Source organism: Cuculus canorus, chromosome 1, assembly GCF_017976375.1.
Source record: "Cuculus canorus isolate bCucCan1 chromosome 1, bCucCan1.pri, whole genome shotgun sequence".
Lineage (NCBI taxonomy): Eukaryota > Metazoa > Chordata > Aves > Cuculiformes > Cuculidae > Cuculus > Cuculus canorus.
In genome coordinates, this window is record NC_071401.1 from 33,240,817 (window position 1) to 33,265,297 (window position 24,481).

Sequence of the window (24,481 nt, forward strand, 5' to 3'; positions counted from 1 at the left end):
TGGTAAGGATCTCTGGGGCTGTGCAGAGAACCACTGTGCCTGCTGATGATTAAAGGAGGCTACGAATGAGTGATGGTCTCCATGAGCTGCATGGAGTCACTGTCGTAACCCCAGGCACTCAGTAAGTGTAAGCAGCCAATTTTGCTTATTTTTCTGACTGCGATTTTCATGTAGATACTCTGGATGTGCATAAACCATTATTTGTGCCCAGAAATATTTTCTGTTCTTCCAGTAACTAAGAACGGGGCACAGGAAGGATTAGAGTGACAGACTCAGAACAACCTCAAGGTTCTCAGCATGGCCGCAGATGGGGAGAAACAAAGATAAATTAGAGCTACTGTTTGCTAGGCTGCTTCTCCTATCATCTACTTGTTTTGTACTGGTTCCAGCTGGCTCTCTTGTGCTTCAAATATCCAGGGACTCCACAACAACTGAGGCTTTTTATAATAAAAATTCTTGCCCACTGGCCACACTCGCCGGCTCAAGCTCAGTATTTCCTGCAGAGACCGTGAAGACTCTGGCACAGCTTGACTTAGCACTGGAGGGAGTAATGCAGGTTCCTTTATTTAGCCCATGAAGCAACAAGAAAACATAGCGCTGTCTGCTCCTGGTGAAGCAGCACACAGTGGAAGTCACAGCACATATCCAAAGAGTCAGATATGACTCACCTTTCTACACAAGTAATTACATCATTATACATTGTGTCATGTGTTCTTCTAATGATCTTCTGTCATGCCTCTATCGTGTAATTGGTTCATTATTTTAGCCTTGTGCCCAGCATGCACCCAAACGCCAATCTTTACCAGCACCATGTGTTCAGTTCGAACTATATATCTCTGAGTACTATATTTAGTTGCTTTCTGGTCCCTATGCACAATGTGTTCAATACCACATATGTTTTTTTGAGCCCTCTGAAGAAATGCAAACATACTGCTTGTTAAGCTATTGTTTAGTTGCTAATCAGTCGGAATTCTCAGATGCCCTTTAGTGGCAGAGTTGCAATAATTGGGCTTCATGGTTTTCAGAACTATATAGTCTGTGATTTTACCCTTCAATGAGGCTGACCCTTGGCCTGCTGAGGGAATCTGGGCCCATGAATGAAAAATAGGGTGAAGATGCAATAGAGTGTTTAATGATTGTAAAGTTCAATAAGGGTTTTATGAATTAACTAGTGCTTTACAAGCACACAGTAAGTGTTCTAATGAATCAAAACCAAATATTTATGGAAGACAAGTAATTAGATGCGAGTGAATAAAATAGCCTATTAAACCATCTGGACAGTTCAAAGGATTGGTAATTTTCAAATAAAACATTGAAGAGTTAAGGACACCAGTTAAAATCTGACCCTTGTTAAAGGTAATTAGATATTCCTACCACCTGATTGCTATCTAGGAGACTTAGGTGAAATGAATTAGGGATTTTTTTTGTGTTTATGGCCAATTTTGGAGAAGAGATTGTCAGATTCTTGTAATCTTTCCAACAGGTACCCAGCAGAAAGATGAAAATTTAGATTATTTTTGTCTCCATCAACGTTAATTTAAATTGGGATGTGTTAGATGAAGGAAAGCTTGTGTTTCTATGAAAACTTATATGTGTGTTTCAATGATTAAAAGGGAAGTTGTGATTCCATAATGGATAATTTTAGGGGAAAGGGAAAAAAATCCCATGAAAAATATCTGAAATCCACAAGAATGTCTTATATGGAGCATAAATATTATAAAAAGAACAGAGCACTAACTGAAACCTACTTATAAGAAACCTTTGGCAGCAGAAGAAAATGACTTGAAGTATTTGAACCCTTAGTAATTAAGAAGCCCTCAAACAACTACAAAACTGTGAAAGAGGTAGGCATTACATAATCAAGTTTTATCTGAATTAGAAAGAAATTAAATTAAAGTAGGTGGAGGTTCACTACAAAAACAGATGCTTACTGTTGTCATAGCTTAGAACAAATTTCAAAGTCAAAGACAGCTGCATTCAACTACAGCCAGTCTAACAAGCTGCTAATATATCTCCCAGATAAAAAGTTACCTAAGTCAAGAGATTCCAAATGTTTCTGAAAGGTTTTCTCCCTCCTCCTTTTGACAATGCTACTGATTCATCACGGTTGTGTTTAAGCAAAGGAGGAAAGTAGCATTGGGATGCCTGTGTCTACATTGGTTTCTTACCTTATGAAAAGAGAAGTAGGTTTCCACCTCCAGCTCCTGTCTATGTTATGAGGCTGTCTAACACGTCAAAATGCTTGTTTGTCAAATATATCATGTAGAAAAGGGTGCTGAGCTGCTTCAAGCAGAGCTTTTGTGCCATATGTAGCAGTATAATACAACGTGTACTGAATACTGAGAAAGGCGGGGCTAAAGGAGAATTGGCCTATTTTAGGCTCCTTAGGGACTAGGATGTGCTCAGAACCCTTATCGGGACTGACCTTGGATCTTTTTTTGGCTTACAGCCTTACATACTGGGCACAAGTAGAAGGCATGGAGAGAACGGAATGCCTAAGAAAGGCCTGAAGAAGCCAGAAAGTTTGGCAAGAAAGTGCCTGAGTGAGACATGAGGAATTGCTTTAAACTGAAGGAAAGCCAGCTTTTCACTCCATCATATAGTGGTAAGCCACCTTCTGTAGTTAAGTGCCTTCTCCACAGTAGCCTATAGTTGGAAAAGCCAGCAGCAGTCTGATATGTGATTGTTAACCATCTGAAGGTCTGGGGTTAGTTTCTGTCTGACTAGGAAGGTCTTCAACACAAGTTTTCTGTTTTTCTGATAAATGCTATATCCAGGAGTCTGCAGGTGCCAGCAGGTTAGTGTCTCATCTTGAAGCTGTTCTGTTTGTTACAGGCTATTTAAATATTCATTGGAGCAGAAACTGCATCAGAGCAAGTCTCCCAGGTGAGTCTTCCAACCATCAAACTACAGCATTTCTCTCTCTCTGGCCTAATGAATATTTAAGATATGATGGGGATGTCAGCCATAGAAAAGCCCATGATAAAATTAATTCGATCCTCATAGCAGGGTTTGAATAGTTTGCTGTAAATAAAGCATTGGGGCTATGCAATGAATGTGAAGGATAAAAGAAAATGTTGAATAGCTTACTCATTAAGTGGGCACCATCCAGTACAGAAAAAGGAAAGAACTGTGTGGAAAAAATAGTATGTCATCAAGTAATTAAAGACTGTGGCACAGTGCATAAGTGACTGAATTAACGTTTTTGAGAAATCTTAATTTTGGCATTTACTAGCACTGAAGTGTTTGACTTTGCAATCTGAGCAATATTCTTTTTGTGTATCCTTTTTGTGCAGATAAGCTTGACAAAAAGCGAACTAAGGAAACCTCACAAAGCCTTAAAAAGCCTTTTCCTCTTTCCTCTACCACAATTGCCTCTGAATGAGAAATTATGGTAGTTGGCTGAGAATCACAATCAAACAGTGAAAACTTAATGTAGTTGATAATTATTACCATTGCATTTTCTCGGTAGGAATTGATTTTCCTACTTCCTTTCTGAGCATACTCTACTTCACAACTTCTCAGACTAACGTACAATGAATGCTACTAACAGGAGGTTTTTACAAAAAACCTCTACTGCTACAGCTGAAGTTAAAGAGGGAGGGGGCGGAGGCATTTAAAGGGTGAGGTTTTGAAGAGACAGAATATATGGCTAAATAATAGAAAGTAATCAAGATGGCAATTTTTTCCTGCTGTTCTGCTGATGAATTTGCCCATGAGCAGATTGGAATATTTAAAAAACATATTCGTTATTCAAAATCATTTGTCAAGGGTCAAATTCTTTCCTGGTTACTCATACTGAAGCAAAAAAGACCTGTCTCTGGAACAAGCTGCTACTGTGTGTGAATAGACATGAGGAAATCTGTTCCCAATTAATTTATGGAAATAATTCTCCATTTCATAAGCAACTCTTTGTGTGTGTTTGTTATTCAGAATGTGAATGGTTTTGACTGATCTTTTAAGTAATGTGGCATGTTACAATGTGTCACAACACATTGAACTGGGTTTCTAGTACAAATATTTGGCTATAATCTGCTATAATTTAATTTCTGTGGTTGTTTTCTGATATTCATAGATAGTTGTCCTTCTCAACAGTTCTCCTACTTCCTCTGGAAATATTTTTCTTTAATAATCAGAGAAAGTAAACAGAATAAGAGCTGGAGTGAATTCATTTTACCATGTACAAGAACATGTGTGATTTTTATTCCGGGGGTGGGCAGATTAGCCTGGTACTAGTGATTTATGTCCGAGGGAAGGATTATATTTAGTAAAACACATGAGAATAGTCAGACAAGATAACACACATGATATTGCTGCTTCTCTAATGGTTTCATAGCAAAAAGATAATGGACATTTTAGAACTGTGTCTTGTAGATAGCTAAACCACATACTACGCCTTATAAAACTCTTCTTATATTGATTTGTTGGAAGCCTTTTATATTTCAGAAGCTTGTCAAAGAGTCATTGTGGCACGATATTTCTTCCGATCTGTAATATACACTTGTTTCCACTTTAGCAAAAGTACTTTTAAGTGTAATACTTGGGTGAATTGAGACACCCAACCAAATATCATTAAGAATTTTTGCTGTACTGCAGGAGTTCCAAGAGTCCCCAGAGCCTTTTCAAAATAGAAGAACAACATACGCTTGTTTTATCTAACTCACACTGAAATGACTAGCTCTAAAAGAGTGGAGATGTGTTTACAGCCTATTCGAAGCATAGAGCCTACAAAGAACCTGTAGACATATTTTGATTATTAGCTAAGTTGAGTACTAGGTTTCTCCTTCTTTTTTTTCTAGGCTGACTTTGTAAAGGGAGTTGCCCACTCAGCCATAACTAGAAGGGAGTTGGTGAGACCCAGTTTGCATAGTTACGGGTCAGTGTGGGTTTAGTAGTTGTGTCAGCTTCATGAGGATGTTTTTCTTGCTAAAGTGTAGAATGGATTTTTAGTCACTTTGGAATTTCAGAATAAAGTATTCTGCATGTCTGGCTTTACCATTAGCAGAGTAAAAGGCAGCAAAGCCCTTTGCTTCCAGATCTGTCAGGGCAGGCTCAGAGGTGTGGACTTTGGATGCTTTTGAGCAGAACTCCAGAACAGTGACAGCAACAATCCTGCTGAGTGCATCTACAGGCTCTTGCAGGCTCTTCAGGCCATTGTCCGCTGCACTTAAGGAAGAAATAAGTATTTCTAAAACACAACATATTCACAATTAGCCTCCAGAATGTCATATCCTAAACATCTTTCTGGGACTTATTTGCCATAATTATGTCTTTGAAATGGACAGACAGATATAATATATGTATGTAAATTAGCTGACATATTAAGCTTGGCACAGCTGAAGCGGAAGACTGGGCATCTGAAAGTTCCTTTTTTGTTCAATTTGGACCCACCTGGTTTAATTTAGAGCATCTTCTGCATCAAGCTGGTGGCTGTTGTGTTTTAACAGGAAATAAAGATGCTGTTTTTTCATCCATTAGGGCCACTTATGACTGTGTTCACTTTGCCAGTTTGCTATAGGGAGACAGCCAGAGGTCAGTCCATGATCCAATATTTGCACGGGACAAAGTGGCTCATGTTCACATGGGGTGAGGGCTAGGTTCTCTGTAGTAGATTTGCTTTTGGAAATGACCAAGAACCAAGCCAGGCTGCATTGAAAAGCCAGAGTCCTCTACTCACTCTTTCTTTCTCTAGTGCCAGAGGTATGGATGTGTATATTTTAGGACTTAAATAGTAGTTGGCAATAGAGTACATTGTACATACTGTACACGGTACAGTAATACATGGATTCTTCTTGTAAAGGCTGAGCCAGGCAGCAGGTTTTGAGTGTTGTCTCTCAACTCCTTGCACAAACAAGGTTAAAGAAACAGGCCTATTACTTTTATGTTCCTGAGGAGTATAGTTTAAGACTTCAGTATTGAGTCACAAATATGCTGAATAAAATAATGAACAGTAGCATGAAATACAGAATATTCTTCTTTATTGTCATGACTGGTTCCAGCAGAAACTGAAACTCGTCTTTCTTCAGAGAGCAGGTGGAGTACAATCAAAGGAAATTCAATTTTCTCCTACAATAATGGCAGCCTAACAAAAGGAGAGTACCTTTGATATGAAAAGATATGGCAGAATCACAAAGTGGCTGAGGTTAGAAAAGACCTCTAGAGGTCATTGTATCCATCCTCCTGCTCAAGCAGGACCACCTAGATCCATTTGCCTAGGACCATATTCAGAAAGCTCGTGAATACCTCCCAGGGAGGAGACTGCACAACTTCCCTGGGCACCCTGCGCCAGTGTTCATTCACCCTCTCAGTGAAAAAGTGTTTCCTGATGTTTATGAGGAACCTCCTGTGTTTCAGTTTGTGCACCTTACCTCTTCTTGTCTCTGAGCACCACTGAGGAGAACTTGGCTCCATCCTCTTTGCACCCTCCTTTCAGATATCAGTGCTCTTTGATAAGATCCCCCTGAACCTTCTCTTCTCCATGCAGCACAGTCCCATTTCTTTCAGTGTCTCTTCATATGTGAGCTGCTCCGGTCTGTTAATCATCCTTGTGGCTCTTTGCTGAGCTGTGGTCAGCAGTCTGTGAATGCCTCTCTTGTACCAAGGAGCCCAGAGCTGACACAAGTATTCCAGGTATTCAGTAGAGGGGAAGTATCATCTCCCTCCACCTGCTGGCAATACCTTTTGTAATGCAGCCCAGGACACCATTAGCCAAAGTCACATTGATGGCTCGTGTTCAACTTGGTGTCCATCAGGACCTCCAGGGATTTTCATGCAAATGTGCTTTCCAGCTGAGTGGTCCCCAAGACATACTCATTCCTGGGGTTGTTCCTCTCCAGATGCAGAACTTTGTGCTTCTTGTTGAACTGCATAAGGTTCCACCCCACCCATTTCTCCAGCCTGTTGAGCACTTTCTAGATGGCAGCATGACACTCTGGCACATTGGCCACTCTTCCTGGCGTTATGTCATCAGGAAACTTGCTGAGGGCATACCCTGCCCAGTCATCCCAATCACTGATGAGGATGTTGAACAGGATCAGAATCAGTACTGACCCCCACGGTACACAGCTCGTTAATGGCTAAACTGATTAGATATTGTGCCATCGATAACTGTGCTCTGGGCCTGGCCATTAAGTGAGTTTTCAACCCACCTCAGTCTCTGCTTATCCATCCCATACTTCATCAGATCTTCTATGAGGATCTTGGGGGAGACAACTGAAAGCCTTACTGAATCCAAGCGGACAATATCCACTGCTGTCCCCTCATCTACCAGTCATATAATCATGGGAGTTTATCAGGTTGGTCAAAACCAACTTTCCCTTGGTGAATCCATGCTGATTAACTTTGATGATTTTCTTGTCCTAAATGTGCCTGGAAATGATTTCCAGGATTAGCTGCTCCATCACCTAACCAGGGATCAAGGTGAGGTGACTGGCCTGTAGATCTCTGGATACTCCTTCTCATCTTTCTTGAAGAAAGGAGTGATGTTTGCTTTCCTCCATTCCCGAGACATCTCTCAAAATTGTCATGATTATTTGAAGGTAATTGAGCAGCCTCATAATGACATTGGCTGGATCCTTCAGAACTTGTATGTGCATCCCACCACATGGGATGCATGGACTTTGTCTAATTTGCTTAAGCATTTTCTAACCTGATCCTCTTCCAGCAAGGGTACCTCTTCCTTATTTCAGCCTTTCTCCTAGGCCTCTGGGATTCCCGATGGCTGGTCCTCCTAGTAAAGGTGGAAGCAAAGAAGGCATTTAGTACCTTGCCCTGTTCCATGTCCTGTGTCACTAGAGCCCCTGCACCATTCATCAGTGGGTCCATACTTCCCCTGTTACTTGTGTACTTACAGAAGCCCTTCTTGTCCTTGACATCTCTGGCCAGATTCAATTACATTTGGGCTTTGGCTTTCCTAACTACACCTCTGCATGCTCAGAGAGCATCTCTGTATTTCAAAAGGGTTACGTGTTCTTGCTCCCACCTTATATATACATAATTTTTGTGTTTGATTTTTTTGCCAGGATTTCCCTGGTCATCTGCACAGGACTTGTGGGGATGGACTGCCCTTGACATTGGAGGAGGCAATCCCTGAATTTCAATTGGTTTTCTTGGATCCCTTTTCCCTCCAGGGCCTTATCCTGTGGGAGATTTTTAAGCAGATCCCTGAATATTCTTTGCTAGTATACATGCAGGGACTAACCTTTCTTCTAAATCATGCTTATTTTACCAAATATGGGGATTTTAAAACATGCAAATGTGGCTTTAGTAGGACAAAAGTGGAGTATTTTGTGCTGGCTGCTGAACAGTCATTTGCCACAGTGTTTCTCAGCTTCCTTCACTCAAAAACCAGATGTCCTAGGAGTAAAAATATCTCTAACACAGGCTGATTTGCTACCTCTGCATCTGTAAATGGAACAGAGTGGTGATCATCCTTCGGCCCTGCAAATGTAATGGTTCACACCCATGCAGATAAAATTATCCCCCAAACCACGCTGGCCATGCCGAGCTATCTGTTGGGAATGGCCTCAAAGTGGTGCTAATTTCTTAACAGTACTGTGAAAGGAAAGATGCTGTGAGCCACAGGTGTGCCAGAGAAACTACTTACAATTTAATATGCTTGGGCCCATGGCCCCGTCCTCTTTCTTTCACTGATGTTGATGTATCTATGTAGTTTGAGCCAGTTGCTTTCCCCAGGGAAGAGTTTCACGTAACTTGCTGCTACATTAATTTGTCTTTTTGCCTCTGGCTTTATAAAAGCACCTAGAACTTACAACAGGGCACAGCAGTCAGCCAGCCCAGACAGCCATCATTTGAAAACTTAGTGTCCCACTGCCCCCGAGTCTGTAAAAGCTGGAAGCTGGTCCGGGAATGGAGACTGTTGATATTTTTTAATAGATCAGGAACAACTGTACTTAACTTCTAATTTATAAAAGAATTGACTGTTTGCTCAAGAAGAGCTTTGAAGACTTCTCTGCGTTTTTTTAAGTTTTTTCATTTTATTTCATATAAAGGCAAGCCAAGCTGTTGTTCTTAAGCACAGTAGTTTTACAAGAAAGCTCTCACTGGAATGAAGAGTTACTCCCCAATGCTTAAGCATTATTCTGTATAATTATGGATATTTTTCCCTTCCAAAAATATTTTTTTTGAGAAGCTGACATTTCAAAGGCTTTCAATTCTGTGTGTCACTATCAAATAATCTTTTTTGTACTTGGCTGTTTATTATTGGATTGCAACAACGATAAAGCTCTAGGGGTTTTGTCTCCTTTGGTATGTTAATTAGCTATTTTCCCTTTGATCTTTTTCTTACTGAAAAGAGTGAAAAGCTATCTCGGTGGGGAATCTTACTGATGTACATTCATCCCCTCATCTCCATAATCTGAGGATCAGAGGGAGACAACAAATTTCACTGCTGAGTGAGGTTGCTATAGGCCTTAGTTATAATGTACTCTGCTTCTAAATAATCCCACCACCATTTATATTTGGAATATTGAAGAGGAACCTCTGAGAAAAAGAAATGCAAAAATAATTAATTTTAAACTGTGAACTACCTTCATTAATGTAACTTTTTCTTGAAGTTTTAAGCTCATGCATATGCCACAAGCTCTTTCTTTCTTGTATGTCTCTACAAATTTTTCCTGGTTTTTTTTTCCCCTCCTTCTTTTTTTACTGTTGGCTTTTGATACATTTTCATTTCTTGCAGAAATGATATATAGGCTAGGTACAGAGTAACTATTGAGTGAACTTTTAAATATTAAGTGTTACAGTAGCTTTCATCTGGAAGTGATGAAAGTCCTGTAACTTGGGACAGTTGAAAGTGGTGGGGCAGGACTGTGGAGTGGTGGGGAATACACGTAAAAAAGCTTACAAATATACACATACACATATGTGTGTAATTCTGTCTCTCAAAATCCTTCATCAAAACCAGTCATCCTTGTACTGCATTTCTTGAAAAACTTGAAATAAAAACGCCTCAGTGACAGGCAGAGGCAGATAGACCGCCTTCATGGGATAGTTCAGCATCTGTGGAAATGTAGGCAAGATTATTTACTAAAGACTTTCCAAACAGGGTATCTTTGATCCATTTTATTAATTTCCACAGGAGATAGACAATGCACTATGCAACTCTGCTGCTGAGGTTCTTAAACAGTGTCCTGCAGTATGGAATGTGATCAGATCTTGGTGTTCACAGCGGAGACATTTACATTTCAGCTGGTTGTGTAGACTGCCTTGGCAGTCATCAATGAGAAGCTGGCAGTTACAGAGCAAGAACGGTGGCATTTTAAATTAGATATTTAATGTAGGTCAGGTGAACTGTGCCCTAACAGTACTCATTTCTCTCTAGCAGCAAGTTCATAGCTGTGTCAAATCAATACTGGTATTTTCTGAAATGGGATGGGACAAGTTCTTCCTCTCCTATGTTACCTTGCATGTGGAAGGGTGAACAGGACCTAGCACAGAGGACTTGAGATACTCTTGCCAGTGTACAACCATTGCTGCTGTGGCTGCAAACTCTAGTAACGGCACATCTGCGTGCACGCGTGTGTGGGGGTGACAGGCTGTTCACGTAGTGTAGGTACACCACTTGGTCAGGGATATAAAACAGTGTTGGCATTCTCCTGGTGTGAACGCTGGGGTTGGAACCTACCCTATAAACTTGCAAAAAGTTCAGCCTGGCTATTAAAATAGTGGTGGCTAATGCAATCTGAGATGCCCAAAGAAATTTCAAACAGCCATATGGGGATAAGTGGGTGCATAACTTTCAAAAGTTGCATGTTCTTGTGGAGCAGCTGGAAGTCCTATGGTGTCTTTTATGGAATTTAGGCAGGTGAATGCCACTCTAAGAGTGGGATTTAATGCCACATTCAGAAATTTATATGAAATTTATATGTCTGCACGCAAGTGAGGTGTCTAAGCTTCCATTACAGTTGAAGATCTGGTCGATGCTGTAGAGTCTAGAGAGCCAATAGTCTTGTTCTAAAACAAACCTCTAGATGTGACCCACTGATTTCAACTGTGTAATATGCTTCTATGCTCTGGACCTTAGTTCCATGCCTGCTATGTAAAAGTCAAATTCCTGTGCCTACATTAATGTGATACCTGTCATAGTTTGAGATGCTCTTTTTCTCCCACTTTGCTACTAGCTCTTATTTCTGGGAGGCACAGGTACTTTGTCATATCTGACAACCCCATGTAAATACTACTGGCACTTTAAGACACCTGAAAGCCTGCTAGACGCTGCTATGTGTGCAATTGTCGAGCATTTTTTGTGAGCTCGGAAGTTCACATGAAAATATTTCTTTCTCTTCATTGACTACAAAGTAGTCTAGTTCAGATGTTGAGACATCTGTGGTAGATCTCTAGATGTGATCAAGTGAAACCCTTTTCTGGTCTCCTGGGCACATGCATTTCAAAGACTCATGGGAATCCAGTTGTTTGCAAGGTAGCAGTACAGTGTTTCCCTAGAGCACCTGCCTGATATAATCTCTGTGTTGGTATTTCTGACACAGAAAAAAAAAAAAATGAGTGAAAATCATGTTGGAGATCCTCTGGAGTGATTTTAATACTTATGCCTTCCTACATGCTCTACAACCACCGGATGCCACATGTGACTGATGTAAGTAGGTACTATGATATGAAGAACCAGATGTATTTTCTTTTTCACATAGTTGGGTCTGTGTTGTTAATTTTCTAAATGTGCTGCTTACATGACAACTTCTTACCTCAAACTTTTCTCCACTATTATTAAGACTTAACCATTTAAAACAATGTCAGTCACCAAAGACAAGGAGAAAAAGTAGGAAGGAGGATTTAGATCTTATTACAGACTTATGCAATAAAAATCTTGGTCCCATGAGTTTCAGATGTTCTGAGCAAGATTCAGGTGAGATCCCCAATGGTCCATGTAATTACAGAAGGAAGGATTACTGCTTTCTGCCCCGAGTTAGACAACTAAGTCTGAGCTAGACACAAGATCTTCCCTTCATTGAAACTGAAGAGAGAAATTGGACTTCTCAGATGAGATTCAGCATTTAAGACTGTTCTAATAAATCACTCTCTTGATGCGCTTACTTCTGTCTACGGACTGTAAAAGGAGCCTCAAATGATGATATCTCCCAAACTTAGACATTTATAAAGTCAATGAAATAAAAATGGATTCTATGGATCTGGGACCAGTGGAGAATTTGCCCCTGGTCCTTCAGATGAAATTCTGAATTCTGAATATTCTGTCAGCCTTTACATGAATATATCGAATTGTATGTACAAGACCATAATTTTTATGTTCATAATTTTTTTACTGTTATGCTGCTTTTTCAATATTCAAAGGTGACCTATAAATGAAAGTCACCAATGTTTTCAGAAAAACTTAATAAATTATGCTTGGAAATCACATCTATCCTTAAGCCTTTGTGACAGTCAAATACGCACTGAATTAAGGCTTGCTGAATCAGGTATGGTACAACACCTCTGGACACGGTCAGTGGGTTTCTGTGTCCTGGCTGATTATCTCTTCAAGCACATGTTCTGCTTCTTTATTTCTGACCTATTCACTCAGGTTTGGCTGTGAAAAGCACTTTCTGCTTTTTCCTTTACCTATCTTGGTTTTAGCTTGTTTTCCTCCTTTGCTTGTCATTAGATTGTCAGTCAATTCCTGAATTCTCCAAGCTGGGGATCATCTGCAGAACATACTCAGAGTTCCTTGATCCATGTGGCTCATTTGTACCACACTTCTGCAGTGAGGTTTACTAGTGCACTGTCCCAAGGCCTGACCTGTAAAACATCTAGAGAACGTGATGGATTCCTCCAGTCTGCAAATGACACCAGACTGGGAACACCGGCCAATAAACTCAAGGGCGAAGCTGCCAGACAGTTAGACCTGTTGTATACAGGCTGGAAGAATGAGCTGACAAGAACCTGCAGTCCCTTCCAAACTGAATTTTCCTGTGATTCTATGACATAAGCTCAGTCCTTGCTATATATCCTTGACTTTGCTACACTGTAGTCCCTATATTTTGCTGATCCTGACCATGCTTTGCTTATTTGACTTTCTGGCTTGACTTTGGCTTCAGTGTTATGGGCTTGATGTGAAACCACCAAACCTTTGATGGAACCAGTTACTGCTGCCAACTCTGCTCTTCTTGACAAAACCAGCTGCTAGGAACATCATTCCTTCTTAGCCTGCATGAACTCATCATAAAAAGTTCACTTTAAGGCTCTAAAAAATCTCCATGAAGTTTTCCTCTTAGACCCCAGATCCTGAAATCTAGTTATTATCAACCTTTTTTATGGTCTCCTTTTGCAGGGGAGGGAAGAATTCTTTTGTTCTTCAAAACAAGAAGGTATTCCACACACTCCATTTTTTCATATCTCCATTTTGCAGTGTATCTTTGTTCTTTCATCTTCCTAAGAATGGTATTTAGATCAGCCTGTCACCACAGTGGCTGAAATGTAGGCAGGAGCTTGTGGCATAATGGTTGCAGTAGAAGCATTTATTTTTATTTATAACATCTTGGAAAGTATAGAGAAACTGCGCCACCATTTCTGGATATAGCAAAGCCGTCAGTATATATTTATGTGCTTTGAGGAAAAATAATTAGTCTACCTTAGGGTCCTGTTGAAGAAATATGGGGAAAGAGGTATTCCTGAGGAATCACACCATGGGAGGAGAGAGTAAGAAGCTAGAGGGCATATAGGATTTGCAAGGAAGGTATAGATGTAGGTGGTAGGGTTGTTGTAGGGAAATACTTTGGCTCTTTAAATAAGAAGGAAAAAAGGTGGTTCATTTACTCCTGTAGTTTATGTAAGCAACGATCTATGGCTATTAAATTCTAAATCCACTGTACACCTTGAAGACTTGTTGCAGGATTATCCAGCTTCTCATGTTATTGCTGGAGACAGAAGGCATGTAGTCTGGGTGTTCTTCTCACCTTAGCCAGTGTCTGTCTATGTAAATACTAAAATATTCCAATATGAAATTTTCTTTGCAGTTCAAGGTCAACATCCTAGCAACAGTGCTCATCCTTGAGTATGCTGTGACAAACAAGACCAAGCATATCTACAGTCTGCTGACTGCAGTTGCTTCCACATCCTTCTGTAATAAGAAGCTGCAAGTTTTTATGGTGGTGATGGTAAGAAATTCATGAGGGAGATGGAGGCTTTCTATGTGACCAAATATTTTGGTATGGCTGTGCTGGATTTATTCTATGTACTATTTGGGATGCTGATGTAAAATTATCTGGTGAAAGTTAACAATAGATTTTGTAATCGGAAAAGCTGTCCTAAACTGTCGTGGATGTAATGCTTCGTGACTAGCTGACCAGCTACAACTGGTCTTCAGATTAAACCTCCAAGTCTCAGAGCATCATGGATAAGCCGTCCCCATATGTTATTCTTCCATCTCCTGACAGTATAGACTTCTCACAAACTGCCTTGCCACAAGCATATCCTGTTCCCTACTCGCTACCTTCTACTCTCTGCTTGTCCTTGTTAAACAGATCTGTCCATCCTACTTCCCTGCAGAGCCACAGCCTCTGAGTTTTATGTGGGCTTGGAAGGAAAGTGGGCTGTTGTTGTTTCTGACATCCCCTGAGGGTTTGGAGACATTCATTAGAAATTTCTCCTCCTTGCACTGACGTTGCGTGGGAGATAGTTGTTTTATTTTAGTGGTGACTTTGAATTCGGTTGGTTTCTGTTCTCAAATGTGCTGTGGAATGAGGAGTGGGTGGTGTCACAGCTGAAACTTCATGCTAAATTCATCAGGATCAGCTAAACAGACAAAACTCACAAATAGGAAGATGATAAAATGATAGACATGTTTAGCTGGAAAGGTCGTCAAGAGATTGCTTATTGCTGCTTTGCAGTAAGGCAGGATCAGTTGTACCTAAACCTTTGGTAATGGAGAATCGTCTACTCAGCTGTTACAAACCATTAGTTGCTCAGCCATTATAAACCTGAGATTTCACAACCACCCCACACATCAAACTCTGATGTGCAACTACTCTTTCATTTGCAATGCCTTCTTGAATGTGAATTTTAATCATCTTTGCTGCAAATTAAATCTTTTTTTTCTTTCCTTAGTGGACAAGGAGAACAGCTGATTTCTGTAATAAGCAGCAGAAAGAACGAACTGTTGGAACAGGGCAGTCTGCCTCCAGAGGTTTTAATTTTATAGGGTTCACTGTACATTTCTCATTTTCCATGTCTGAAGGACAGCACTGAGTAGACTCTAGATCTCTGCCACCCATCTATGGTAGCTGATAAAAAGCATCAGCAGAAGACAGGAAGTTTCCCTAGAATTGCAGTGAGATTGAACCAATATTTTTTGAGTGTCGGAAATGACAGACTTGTAAAATCAAACATCTGGTGTTGCAGACAATGTCCAGATCATGGCAGTGTGAAAGAATGGGATACTGCAGAGAGGAGCTGATTATGGCTGTTGTATTCACACAGATGCCCTGGTCCAGTGTCAACATATAAACTGAGCTGGTGGTGTGGAGGAAGACAGTTTTGAGCCTTTATGTGAAGGTGATAATGCAGACACCTCCCCCAGCTGCTCCGTGTCAACTTCACTCCCACCAAATGCCCTTCCGTTTGCTCAGAGGCAAACAGACAGGAGGAAGCCAAATGCTGCATAAGCTTCATGAGGTTGCTAATTATGATGGCTGCTTGGAGTCAATGTGGTAATTAGAAATACCACAGCTGAGTCCAAATGGACATGCTGGTGTTTGTTTTTACCTTGCAGAAACAAACTGAACATGAGGGCTTGATAACCTCTCATCCAAACCCTTGGAGCATACCCCAGCATAAGGTAGCCTAAGTGATGACAGGGATGTCACAGGGACCATTTGGATGAAGAAAGTGAGCCAAACTCTCACACAGATCACATTTAGAAGATTTTGGATCTATACATAGATAAATAACACAGCTGAACATTTTTCTATGTATCACGTTGCTGCCAGTGACCTCTTATTTCCAATCTATCTCAAAAGATACTTATTCTAGAAACGTGGTAAGTACATTTGCATAAACACAGAAAGTGATTCTGCTTATATTTAACATACACACTTAAAGAACAATAAGATTGCAAGGTCAGGATCTAAGAATAACCACAGTTATTATTAAGCTTATTCATGTAATATCACTTCTGCCCCTTTACATATATTTGGTATTTATAGCTATATTTACCCCTAGTTACAGTCTGTTCACAATTGAGTAGAATCCAACATATTCTGATGCAATGGAAGATTATATCCTAATAGTGCTAGAAAGTCAGAGGAGGAATTTTAGAGCTGGTATTCTCTAAATTTACACTGTCACTTCTTTTTATACAAACTTGTTTTCTGCTCATTTGTTTGTGTGTGCTTGTGAGATATATATGCAGTTTATTCTGTACATATTTGTGTCCACATCCTCTTACTTTTTATTTCTTTCCATTATAAAAAAATAATAAAGGATATATTTCATTTTTAGTATATCCATGCTAGAGTGCAGGAAAATCAAATAGCTTTAGTCACTTCAGTTCTTTTTCTATAAAATCAGGATTTACAATTCAGGTCTTTGCAGTCTTTCTATGGAAGAAATGTATTGCCTAGCATCTGGATGTTATTATTATTGCTATGTACTCTCTGTTATCTGTTGAAAAGATTAATATTTTTTTTTCCCCAGATATTTTTAAGCTGGGACCATGGAAACTAGCTAAGATACAGAGGCCTATTGCCCCATGTGTAGTACTGGGTATGTGTGAATACACTGCATACAGGGTCCATGTGGACTCTGGTATTTCACCTTCATGTGTAAGTTCTTTTGGGAAACGTACACTGGAGACACTTCAGCAAGGCACTAGCATCTGATATGCCATATGGCACTATGAGGTGCAGCATCATTTTTGGGAGGGTGGTTAGCTGTGATGGAGACTTCAAGCATGAGTAGAGAGCTCTAACCCCTCTTACGGTGCTGCAGTATCCAGCTAATATTGCCCAGGGGCATCTGTACTGCGGCAAGTGTATATTGCTGTTCCAAAATGGCAAACAGCAAAGCTATAGCATGCATTTTGCACTGCATTCTTGATGAAATGGGGTTGTCTGTGTGCTGAGCCTCTTTGTTTTGTGGTCAGGGCATGGAAACCATTTAATGTAGGTCAGAATGTGCTACAACGCAAATAAAACAAAATCTAGAGTGACTGCACACTAACACATACATTCTTACACACTGTCTTAAGTCATGACTTGGAGACTGCTTATTTACAAAAATAATTTCCTCTCTGAGTATCTGCAAGGGAGACGGCTTCTGTGCTATTTTGGTGCTGTAGGATGCACCAAAATGACATCTCTTTTCTTTCTGACTTCACAGCCTACCTTTTTATCAGGAGTCCTACTGTGAAATATAGCCTATATAGATATATTATTTTTTTTTTTAAAAAAAAACATACCCCCTCCACTATCCTCCTTCTGATTTTCAAAGAAAACCTTTTTATGAGTGCTTTCCTGAATTGTAGGCATGGCTTCTTTCCTCTTTTTTTGTGCCAAATAATGGGTGTTTTGAAAAGAAACATGGAATGCATAAGCAAATCTATTTAAGTACCTGCTTCTTGAAAGAGAGGAAGACAGAGAAGAGGGTAAATGGCAGAGGCACTGCATGGTTACTAGAAACAGCTCTTTTCACATCCATGCTTTTTCAGAGTAATCTTTTCTCTTCTAGTGGTAAAGGGCTTTTTTCTGTTTTCATAGCTGTTTTTAAAATTTTGCTTTTACAAACAGAAATTAGTTTAACCTTGTGGCATCGTTGTGAGATAAATAATATGATATGGTCCAGTTTGGCCTCATAGAGTTGTTTGTATACAGAGTTACAAAAATGCCCACTAGTAAAATCTTAAAGGTTAGGTTCTGTGCCAGGAAAAGGAATGTACACAGGGGTCTGAGGTCCATCCAGGAGATTGATGATGTAAGCTGCATGAGCTTACACCAGCTCCTGGGCAGATAGATAGCCTCTCCATTCTGTGGAACTTGGACCTGATGAAGTATCTTATGGCATTTCTGCCTTTCTCGGTTTCTGTATTTTTTTTTCCCGTCTGCATTGGAGAGATAATGAAAGGCAAGGGAGATCAGAAAGCTTCAGTGGAACCTGGATCCATCTGTGAGATGGCTCCAGACCCTGACAGATAACCTGGGAGCCAAATGGCATTTAGGTCTGTAATGGTAGAACAACTGACCATGTTGGTTCTTCAGGGATAGGGAGGACAGCTCTGACACATTCCATCAAACAAGAATTTAGAGGAAACTTCATGTCTGTCCTTCTCACCTGTTCCATGTTGTTAGTTTTCCTGTGGGAATGGTTAACCTTACTCATAGAGTCATAGAATAGTTTGTGTTGGAAGGGACCTTTAAAGGTTGTGTAGTCCAACCCTTCTGCAGGACCAGAGATATTTCCAACTAGGCCAGGTTGCTCAGAACCCTGTTCAATCTTATCCTGAAAGTTTGCAGGGATGGGGCATGTACCACCTCTTTTCGCAATCTGTTTCAATGTTTTACCACCATCGTTGTGAAAATTGTCCCAATATCTAGCCTAAATCTATCCTCTTTCCGTTTAAAGTTGTTGTTCCTTGTCTTATTGCAACAGGCCCTGCTAAAAAGTTTGTCTCAATCTTTCTTATAATCCTCTTTTAAGTACCCAAAGGCCACAATAAGGTCCCTCCAGAGCCTTCTCTTCTCCATGCTGAACTCCAGCTATCTTAGTCTTTGCCTCATAGGAGAGGGTACCGGTCCTTTGATAATTTTTGTGGCCCTCCTCTGGACCACTTCCAACAGGTCCATGCCTTTCCTGTTCTGAGAGCTCCAGAGGTGGAAGCAGTACTCCAGGTGGGGTCTCACTAGATCAGAGTAGAAGGGCAGAAACACCTTGCTTGATCTGCTGGCCACGCTGCTTTTGATGCAGCCCAGGATTTGGTTAGCACAACTATATGCTACCATAGCAGTAGTGGAACATGTCTAGTACATCGTAATGTCCTTTACAACCTGGTTTGGGTGAGTCTTGGAGTCCAGACAGAGTAAATATAATCCTAACTGTACTGCTGACATAGTATTCAGTTCTGGCTCTGTGGCTGTCATGGCAGCAGTGCTCCTCTCCTTAACAAAGGAGTGATACTTCTTACTTTCCTAAACAATATATTTAGATTTCTGTGACAAACAGCCACATCTAAATTCAAAGTATCATTATAAAATCTTAGCACCAGTAATAAAGAAAAGCACTGCACCCAGCTGAAACTGTAAAGATAATGTAGACAGTGTTGCAATTATCTCATTTGTAAATTTAGCAGGGCACGACTGGTAGGAAATTTTATGGAAAGTGTTGTAGGATTTTTAAATGACCATAAGTAGTCAGGGCATTTGCTCTGAGTGTATTGTGCATGATGGAATAAATGGTGGAACGATTTTGGCTTTTAAAACCACGCTGAATAAAATACTACAAGATATCCTGCATGGGTGGGCTCACTCTGACAGGCAGATGCGTTCAGTAACATAACGTGTCTTGTGTGGCTCTGATTTATATGACTTTGTGAAGCTGCCTAAGGGCTGGTTTACACACAAGCTCGCACTGTTTTAATTAAACCTGTTTTATTATTATCTAGGATTTTCAGTTCAGAATAAAAGTTACTGTCGCCAAGAGAGCTAAAAAATGTCAATCTCTGCTTTACGCATCCCAAAGTAGGTGTCTAAGTAAATGAAGTGGCATAACGGTACAGGTATTGCACATATGCAAAATACAGAGCTAGGCACTTCCAGAGCAGATGTCCTGAATTCCCTTGGGATGGGGCTTCATTTCCTCCACTGACTCCAGGGCATGAGGAAGTGAAGTCCATAGCTTAGACAACTGGAATGAGAGGCCCAGAGTAGATGATGTAGTATCTTCTCTCATTTGTGTAATTTTCTTTTTTTTTCTTGTCTCTGATGGTTCTTTCAGTGTTTATACCCAAATTGCCACTGTTGGGGTGGAAATCAGAACCGCGAATGCAAATGTTCTCAAAAAAGACATGCAGAACAGCCTGGATTAGAAATGAGGAGTAATAATAGCTTACTAAAATATTTGTAGGGGTATTCAAGAAAAAGTGGGGGGAAAAAAGAAAATAGAACAATGAAAAGTTGAAGGTAATGACTTCAGGAAAACGTGGTTGGAGGTCTTGTGAATTGAATAGAGAGGGTTTTATTGACCACATTTGTTGGCCGGGTCTTGAGTTTTCAAACAAGTCAAAGGTAGTGAGGCGGCCAGCTTTAAGGATTTGGCATGTAATTTTCTCTTGAAAATCTTTCCTCAGATACCAAAGTGAGAAAGTATATTCTATTTGTGTATGTATATATTAATGTATATAAGCAGATAAACCACATGCATATATGCATACACATGTATATTTTTACATCTATATACACCACATGCTCACAAATATAAAAATAAAAAAGAAAGTATGTTCAAGAGGTTTACCTCTACAGTAACTGAGTACGCATGTGCATATATACTTCTCTCTACTTTATATTAGAACAACCTCAAATTGATTAGAAATTCTAAGAAAAAGAAATAAATAGCAGTTAGATACCAGAAATACCGCTTAGACTATCAGCACTGAAGCCTTTAAAGAGGGATTCAACTGTCCCTCAGTCGTCTTCTCTGACTTTGATTGTTTCTCTGAGAAGCTGTGAGCTCCCCTGTTTTCCTCAGTAATTTAAATTCTGCTTGTGCAGCTGCCCAAAGGCTCTGGGTGCCCATCTCCTGCCTCAGTTTATCTAGGATTTGTAAATGAAGTTGCATCTGTGTCTGGTCTGGTGGATATCATCTAAGCCACCCAGCTGTCAGGATGGGCTTCACGCAAAATACTGAGCTCAGAAAAGTAGGAATAACTTTGAGATCAGAGCGCTAATCTCAGAATCATTAGACTTAGATTCAATCTTGTCTTTCAGAGACTCGTATCTATGTTGCCTAATAGGAAAAAGCAGTAGCCAGCACTCCCAGAGGGCTCTTTCTGCTCCTGAACCAAGGCCAGAGCAGCGTCCACATACAGGAGTACTTGTGGTGAAAGCCAGTGTCAGTGTCTTGCACTCATACTGCTCAGGGCAAAGATCCACTGTGTTGGCTTTCAGGCTCCTTTGGACTCATTGTAGCACTAGTATTTGAAGTATCTGAAATAAAGAGCTGGAGACAGCTGGGGCTATGGGCACCTGGGGACTGAAATTGATGTTTTCTGACCCATGCCACTACTGAGGTCTTAACTAGGAGGCTTAAAAGTAGGAGGAAACAAATTTAGCAAAAATAAGTTGTTTCACTCTGAAGAAGGATCCCAGGCATAACTACAAGCCTCGGAGAGAAATCAAGAGGTAAATCCTTTGGCATTTATAGCATTTGTGTCTAAGAGCTATGGGACTAGACAGAGAGTAGAAAAGAGAGCCTGAGTTTGCAGCTTAATTGGTAGGATTCTTGATTGTGAGAATTCAGTTACAGATAAATCTCAGATAGTTCTCTTCCCTCATGAATAATGTTTATCATCATCCCTAGATACAAAAGGCAGAAAATATTCACTGGGGTGATCAACAGTAGCCAAAAATTTGGCCAAGCTATTTTGTAGAATGAGATGCTGCAGTCTGTCGGGGGACTGACAGCAGGGAAATGGGTAGCAAAAGTACAAAAAAAAGAACAGAGTAGAAAAAGTGAATAGACAATAATTACTTAGTGTAACACCCAGCGATGTCTGGGGAACTTAACAAATTCAATATTATCACATTGTTAAATTATAGAACTCACTGTCATAGGGTCCGGAAGGTCCCAGGCTTAAATACGGTTGGGAGGGCAGATTCATGGAGGAAATATCTCTTGCAGCCTACTCAAGCTGTAATAGAAAGGTCTATTAAACATGAATCTGATATAACCTGTGGCTGAGGTAGAGCCTAAGGTGCTGATAGACAGAAGCAGGGAAGGTTTGCTATTGCTGTACTGTTTCTCTCTTCCTCTGTTTCTTTCTCTCTCTTTCTTTCTCTCTTTCTTTCTCTCTCTCGTTTTCTCTTTCTCTTTCTTTCTCTCTTTCTCTTTCTCTTTCTCTTTCTCTTTCTCTTTCTCTTTCTCTTTCTCTCTCTTTCTCTCTCCTTTTCTCTCTCTTTCTCTTTCTCTTTCTCTTTCTCTTTCTCTTTCTCTTTCTCTTTCTCTTTCTCTCTTTCTCTCTATCTCTTTCTCTCTATCTCTCTCCTTCTCTCTCTCCTTCTCTCTCTCCTTCTCTCTCTCCTTCTCTCTCTCCTTCTCTCTCTCTTTCTTTCTTTCTTTCTTTCTTTCTTTCTCTCTCTCTGTCTTTCTCTCTTTCTCTTTCTGTCTCTTTCACAAAGCCTCTTCTATTGATTGTCGACAGAAACAAGAACTAGGTTAAACATGCCTTTGGTCTAACTCAGTGATGCTCCTCTTATGTTCTCGTAAATGAAATCACAGATAATCCCGAGCACTGTTACTTTTAATGCTAGAAAGGGAATTTTTCACGTATTTTTTCAGTTGCCTGGATAGGGCAGCACACTGGCATGCACGAAGCGTGCCATTAATCCCATTTAACTCTCCTTATTCCACAGAGGATTCAAATTCAAGACAACAGCTCCAGGCACTTATAATATCATGTAGAAAGTCCAAATAAAGGACAGTGAGCTCAGAAAAAGCTGCTTGGGCTCAATAAAATGTTCCTGCTTATGTCCCAGAGTGTTGCTGATACTTTGTAACAAACTCCCTTGGTGCCTGCCTCTTAGGATAGTGGTTATAATTGTTTGTCTATAGCAAATGACACGCTAAAAGCAATTTAAGCTAATCTGAGTGACACAAGAGGAAGTCTGTTCATAGTCCTTTCCCCTCCAATCCTGGGCACGTGGTCCCAGAACATCTCTGTACAAGCACAAGCATTTCTGTGGCTTTACAGTCTGCTCTATCAGCAAGATGATAACCAAATGGTTACCTGAATGTTAATAAGTAGAAAAGTGGGGCAAAGTCTAAAATCACTATTTTTTGAGAGCAATGAGGCTTTATATTGGTTTAGACCACTTGTGAAAGCATGTACATCATCTTTCATAAAATCTAATTACTAAGCACGTTTGGTCCAAGATGAAGTTGTTTGGATGACACTAATGTCAGCTAAGAACGTTTAGAGTTAATGATCATTTATACAGTACTTCCTGTGTGGAGTATTTTGTCAGGAAGTGGAAGACCAAGGTTTTAAATTAAAATTCACATTGTTCAGATTAAGATGGAGGATTGTACATCTGAGAAGGATACCCTTGCTGTAAGTCAAAGACGTATTCTTAAGAAGATCCCCTACATCCTTCCTGTTTAAAGCAAGAGTGAAAGATTACAGGGTAAGAAGAGGTGAGCCAGAATGAATTTGCAGCTTATACATGAGGGGCCTCCATGGGGGATGGAAAAACTTCTTACTTTTCTCTGGATGATTTGTTCCCTTCTAGTGCTGATGTAGGGTATGATGTGCACAGAGTATTTCATAACTGCAGCAGGTTACACTGTTGTCCCTATCTACAGGTGCAAAATCAGGATACGTTATGCTTCTTCCTTTGGGTGCCATGAATTCTGCACACCTGGCTGCACAAAATTTCAGCCTGAGCAGATGTGGAGGCATCTTTCTATCCAGGTGAGCATTCAGATGGCAGTTCATGCACCCTCTAGTACTTAAGGGAGATATAAATTCAAATCCTGTTAGTTTGAGGAAGACACTGAACTGAGCTTTACCATTTCCTGGATAAGATAGTTGTGTGAAAGAGAGCTGTTGAGGAGGCGTTCTCCTCAAGGGAAATCCTTTTAAGCCAGAATCAAGTTTCAGGCTCTGAATTGTGTGCTGAGAGCTATGTCTGAGATAAGTGGTCTAGTCTAAGTAAGGGGCAATATTTAAAATACGTCCTTCCCTTTGGCTTTGTTTGTTATCACAGACTGCAGTGTAGGAACCAAATAATCTCGTGTTTTACTTAAAGGGAACCTAAGTGCCTGATGCATCTCAATGGAGCAAAGCACCTGGGCATGCCACTGCTGAGTCTTGCACTATGAAACTGCCCGAGCAGAATGTACACAAGTATGGGTTGCCAGTATGAGCCCGCTGCTTGCACAGGAGGCATAGAAGAATTTTATTTAGCCAGATTCCAGTCACTGTAATACCCAAATCCAGATTTTAATTTGGTCTTGAGTGTGTCCCCTTGAGCGCTGAAGGCTACAGCCTGCTCCGGAAAGCCCCGTGACTGTCACTCAAGTAGGAAGAAGACCTTGGCTGTATTAGTACCTGCTGTACATCTTCCCAGTAGTGAAATGGACCTGTGACTGAGCTTCCAAAGAAGCTTAATTGCATGTAAGGCTACATATTTACACAGAAAATTAATATAAAGATAAAGAAATTTGAAAAGAACTATATATATTTATGTTGGGAAAAAAGCCAAGTTCAGCTGTGTAGTGAAGATATTCCTGTAACACACTTATGGGA

The 24,481-nt window shown here is 40.3% G+C and overlaps 1 long non-coding RNA gene across 1 annotated transcript in view; it reads left to right on the plus strand.

The window, feature by feature from the left end:
* The first annotated feature begins 2,852 nt into the window (after positions 1-2,852).
* Positions 2,853-24,481, plus strand: part of LOC128851013 (uncharacterized) — a 56,788-nt gene continuing 35,159 nt past the window's right edge. The window contains exon 1 of the long non-coding RNA XR_008448302.1: positions 2,853-2,886. This is a non-coding gene — a long non-coding RNA (uncharacterized LOC128851013). The remainder of the gene's footprint in view (positions 2,887-24,481) is intronic.